We start from the raw sequence: 6,000 nt of genomic DNA, 5'->3' as shown, positions 1-6,000 counted from the left end.
GTAATACTTATTTACTGCACTTAATCTAGCTACTTCATCGTCAAAGCAGGCTGGCACTGATACATGGGGAGTTGGACTGGCTGCTTCTGTGCCACATGAGTGTTTTACAGCTTTAGACGGATTTCCGAACATTTGTGGCAGAGTCCTCTTCATCGTCAGTTGAGGTGGCTTATTAGGGATGTCAAATAATGTAGGTACTGCATTCCACACGAGTTTATTACTGTCTGCATTCATAAACTTGATTTTGTTCAAACTGTAGCGATAAAGCTAAACAGAGTCTTTTTGATAAGATCTTCTCGTCTGTTATTCACTAGCGATTTTATGCTCCTAAAACGAAACATTAATCATTAATATACACATAATTTTCAAGCAAATCCTGGTGATACACTTTCGTAACATGACGGTATATACCTCTCACGGTCCTTAGGAAACCTAAAAAAAAGGCAGATGTGGTATCTCGCTTGTTGTTGTTGCTGCAATTTATTGCACTACAGACGCTTCCGTTTGTAAAAAACCATTATACAAACCAAAATAAACAACTACTATTCGCTTTCGCGATTGCTCTGAATTCAACAGATTTACTTACTGGCCGCTTGGCGCGCTGCTGGCGCAGTGGACAACAAAATCGAGGCGAAGTGTCGTGACTATTACGTTTGACTGTGATACATTCGTCACTATAGGTATTGTAGCTAATCTCCTTTCAAAGATATACTTTGGCTTTCACGAAGACACCCACAGATGTTTCCAGTGACAAAGTATCGTTGTTACTATGGCAGCAATTGTAGCAGACGAATTAAAGCAGAAGCTCTATATATGTTTAGCTGATTCAGTCTTTGCAAATTCTTTAAAGCAGAAGCTCTATATATGTTTAGCTGATTCAGTCTTTGCAAATTCGGAAACTGTTACTGTCTTTTGTTCCTTTGAAAGTTAAAATCTGCCTACTTTACACTCATTACTTACATAGAGACATATAGAATGAAAAGTACTTAAGAGCTCCCCCGACGCTACATAATTTTTCTGGTTGTGTGAAGAACGCTCTAGTTTGTGCGAAAAATTACAACTATTGCTTTATTTTCTTTCTTTGAGCGTCAGAACCTGTCAACTACATACTACTGATTTATGTAGTGGTATCTATTACAGAAAGTACTTAAGGAGAAACTCCTCTGCAGCTAAATAAATGTGCTGGTTGTGTGAAGTATGTTTTAATTTTCGCGAAAAATTACAATTCACTACCAGGAAATTAAACTTCTTCCTTTGCTCTTGAACGTTACTAAAACATCAGCAGAAGTATGCCAGCACCAGTAGAGTACACCGTCTTCAGGCCACAAGTGGCCTATGGGACCATCCGACCGCCGTGTCATCCTGAGATGAGGATGTGGATAGGAGGGGCGTGTGGTCAGCACACCGCTCTCCCGGTCGTTGTGATGGTTTTCTTTGACCGGAGCCGCTACTACTCGGTCGAGTAGCTCCTCAGTTGGCATCACAAGGCATGCCAACACCAGTACCAGAATATATTTCGTCTGTATACATGATTATTTTGAAGACTTTCTTGTTTCCAAATTTTCTTTTGTAATTTGTAGGTGGCTGAGTGTGGGACTAAGTCACGTTTTAATTCTTTCTCAGTGGGTAATTTCCCCAACCGCCACCAAAAAAATTAAATGTTATGTGTCGTGCAACATTTTGTGTAATGTAATATCTTGTATAGACACCATTTATTAACCTGACATGTTCCACCTCATTACAAAGTATTGTATTCATGATCTATGAAACAAGTACTAATCTAATCTAAAAGGTAGTTTGTTTTTACAAGATAATCAACGTGTTTTGAATATTCTCTCTCATTTCCGTGTTTCATGCTTAATTTGTGAATTATTGACTGTGAGAAGTCCCAGAAGCTCTAAGAACCGAGAAGGGGAATAATAAAATTTTTGGAGTGATCGATCAAAACTTACCGCAATTACAATTGCATCTCAAAGGTCTTGACTAAGGATTTTCGCGTTACACCACACTAACGATTTGAAAACCACATATTTAACCTGTGTCATACCTCTCCTCAAACCTTCTAACACCAATAAATCATTAGCTGACTTTTAATATCGATGTACTGTACATTTTCGAGAGCTCCTCAATGTGCTAAGTGTTTTGTAACATTATTTATTTACTTAAGATAAGTTATAATGTGGTTCTAGTGCAAAACACACCAGATACGAGCTTAACGAAATCCATTATGGCCTCAGCCACGTATCTCAACCAAAGAATATCTTTGAAAGGAGCGCAACCGCAGTACCTCTCGTAACGTATATGCAAATAAAGGCAGGTAATTCCAAAGTGCACAATATACACTGTACATGTATATTGCAGATATTCTAACAATATTATTTCAGACTTTACAACTGTAAGGCGCTTGTGGAAACCATCAGCTGTTCGGACAAAGTGGCGCAGTCGGCTCGCATTTCAGTAATCGTAACTGTCTGAATTTTTAGACCCGTTTCATTGCTACGCAAATATTTGCTACGAGTGGGCCTATAGTATAACACCTTTAACAACAACTTTGCTCCCTGTAGTGTGGATTATTCGTCATCCTCCGACTGTCTGACATGTATCATTCCGCAAATCTCGCTGTTCATATTTGGAGCAATTAGGAATCAACTTTGCTCCAAAAGTTTTTCCGTATAGAACCGTCGCTGGCATATTTTTTGGAAAGTCTTAGTTGAAAACACAGCTCTGCATGCTGTTAGATGCTGAGAGACAATCGAATAGCAAATTTTCCAGAAATACTCATGAAAACTAAGCACTACTAGTTTTTTTTATGAACTGAAGCGAATATTGTATATGTAGCTGTTGCACCGGAACCAAAGTGTGTATTACCGGTTGAGCAAATGATGTCTTTGGTAGGAAACTGAATTTCAACTTTTATTGCGTTATTCGTATCAGTGGAAAGAAAAGTGTGTTTCGACAAACAATGTTTTAAAGTATTATGAACTCTTGTTTTTTGTTTTCATACTTCCGATAAGTTCACGTATGAGTCAATATCTAGTAATGATTTGATTGGTGTTGTTGTTTTGTGACGTCAGTGGTTTTGTGTATGTTCGTCATTGCAAGGTAATGAGAAAATCAATAAATTTTTGTGTAATTGAAATAAGTGTAGTGTTGTTATACGTTAATTATCATCTTGGAAGGCAAGTGATATCGTGTGTGTGAACTTGGAACTTAAATGGGACGGAGGTTTATTCGGTAATATTAGTGTACTAGGTGCTTCACCGAAGCCATAGTTAATAGCAAACTTATTTTCGAGTGACTTTTGTGATTTTGTGCAGCCTCACACGAAAAAATATATATGTTCAATGCAAGTGTGAAGTTCTTCGAAATAACATTAGACTGCTGACCTGCGTGTTTCAACATGGTAAAGATGCGTACGAAACATATTTTGCATGTTGAACATTCGTAAGTCTTACCGAGCTTATGCCAAGCATCACTGTAATGCACGATGTATTGCATTAAGGATAGCAACCCCCTCAGAATATAGCGTGAGTGACAGCATTAACACCTTGTCACATTGCTTGAAAGTAACTCGTACGTAGATTATTTCTTCGTATTTCTGTTGTAACTCATAGATACCTTGAACTCTTTATTACATAGTCTCACACTTAATCAGTTTCATAACTTCCTTTTCCTTTACATGTAGCAGCAACATAGTATTTTAACTGACAGCATTTATTAACGCTTTGAGACGACATGTCCACTTAATATTGCATGTGCATAATTAGACTATACAGTTATACTTTGCTTGGTTAATTTAGAATATTTTTCTATAAATGATAGGTCTGTACCATTATTTCGTGCAGTGACAATATTGCTGTCATAGAAAGAAGTAGGTTTTCGTGAAATGTAATGAAGTGAAGCTAGCTTACCTGTTGTGGTTTTGTTTATAACTTCAAATTCTTTTAGTTATTGCAAGACCGTTGAGTATAATCTATTACATCTCTTCAGGTATTCATTGTTTTAATAAGAATAATATCTTTAACGGAAAACTGAAGTCACGTTATGTGATTCGGGCCTATTCAATAACAAATGCTTACTTAAAAAAAAATCTCAAACTCCGCATTTATTTAGGCCTACATTCTTTTATTTTCATCTTAGATGCAGTGTCGTCTTGGTCAATAACAATTTTTGATGATTCTTGAAATAATCATTTTGTGAATGATATCTAAAAGGCTCATGATTGTGTCTAGTACCAAATATAATATGGGACTGGTATTTCTTACTTGCCTTTCCCTGTGACAACATTATGACAAAAAAAATTTTAAGTGACCTTTTGTGTTTTTCTATTTGTATTTCAATGTGTTACCCAAAACGCAAACTGCTGTGAATGCCTCATAAAATGTTGTTTATGCCACTTCATGATATGGTTACTACAATGTTATCAACAAAATCTACCTAATTGGCACTGCACTTAAGCTATTACATTTAAATCTACAAAAGAGCTGCGAATATATATTTAAAACTTGTTGGGGGTAATACCTTGTCAGTTAAACTCAGAAACTGTGATGATTCATGACCCAGTTATTTTACTTAGTTTACTAGCCCTAGTGTTTGAGCAGAATAAGTAAGTGATTCACCATAGCAACAACCAGTTAGAGAACAAGCTTGGTTACTGTTCTGTACAGTCGTACTACACTTTACAACAGGTGCTGGTTACTGTCACCATTATGAAAGTGGAGTTAGCTACTGCAACTATATTGTGCATGTGGGTGATGCCGACTGACACATCTATGCCCAGCTTTGTCACTTTGTTATACCGATCCAGGTGTACTTCAGTAGTTATTTTGCTGGTGTGTAAGATGTGCATGAAATGGAGGTCTCTCTCTCTCTCTCTCTCTCTCTCTCTCTCTCTTTCTTTCTTTCTGTCTCTTTTGTTTATCTAAACAACACAGAGGTCAAGAGAAAGAGAGAATCTAGGTCATGTTGTCAAGGACCGTTGAAAACGTGTATGGTGCCATTTTTATTTTTGCGGACTGCGTGTATTCCATGACATATTTTATTCTTGGGTGGAATAGCTCTTGATTTTTGTAGCGAGGAGGGGAGTGGGTTTTTCCTTTACGAATGGTGTTTTGACAGTTGCAGGATTCAGGTCATAGGCCCCTCGTCTGATATCTTTAGTGATCTGTTGTGTAGCCCTGTTAGGATGAAAGTTCGTAATGTGGTAGTGAGTTGAGAAGGCTAAGAAATGTGAGTAAGAAGTATTGCTAAAGGTTGCATAGTGGACCTTCGAACCCGTTTTCAGCAGTTTGTGTACATACAGTGCATCAAAATACTCATTGGATACTTCATTGCCCAATGTACTTTTCTTGATTTACCTTGCAGTTTTAGTTTTCATTGTGAGAAGTGCGTTAAATTTGGCAAAGTTGCTTTTAAATATGGCACAAATGTAAACATTGGACTATGCTAAAAGTAAACCTGTTTGTTTGGCATTACGTTGGTTGGCTTCGCAAACTCTGAACCAGATTGTCTTTTAACCTAACATAGACCTCAGGCTGTGCTACACATCAGTCTGTCACCACAACCAAGACTTAAGGGGATGATCCTGTATTACATCCTAGCCAAAATCTTGATTCTTTTGTCAGACTGATCTGTAGCATAGCTGATTCCTTGTTGGTTGTTTCCAACACTTACTTCATATGTCAATATGGCAATGCGTGGACCGTGCTTTGTGTTTGCTTCTGCAATTTTTGGTGTTTTGTAGAGTCTATTGGCCATAGGGAAACATTCAATTCCACACATCTGCTTTGACCCAGGGCATCATCAAGATGGCAGACACTCCCATTTCCATCATATAAAATATGGTGGCCATCACATAACTACACACAACCGCAAACAGAAATAAAAACAAGATGAAATATTTTGCTCCAGCAATGAAATGAAAGTACCGGGACAGCTGTGGGAAGTATAGGCTTTAGGGCGGGGACACACGTAATACATGACGCTAACAACCATCCAAAC

At 37.6% G+C, this 6,000-nt stretch overlaps 1 protein-coding gene across 1 annotated transcript in view; it reads left to right on the top strand.

Moving 5' to 3' along the window:
* Positions 1-3,074: 3,074 nt before the first annotated feature.
* Positions 3,075-6,000, top strand: part of LOC124596394 (E3 ubiquitin-protein ligase RBBP6) — a gene marked incomplete in the record, with an annotated part of 290,964 nt that continues 288,038 nt past the window's right edge. Inside the window, 1 exon segment of the mRNA XM_047135519.1 lies at positions 3,075-3,403.

This window comes from Schistocerca americana, chromosome 2 (genome assembly GCF_021461395.2).
Source record: "Schistocerca americana isolate TAMUIC-IGC-003095 chromosome 2, iqSchAmer2.1, whole genome shotgun sequence".
NCBI classification, from domain to species: domain Eukaryota; kingdom Metazoa; phylum Arthropoda; class Insecta; order Orthoptera; family Acrididae; genus Schistocerca; species Schistocerca americana.
The sequence above is the reverse complement of the archived record's forward strand: the minus strand, read 5'-3'. Positions and strand labels throughout refer to the sequence as shown.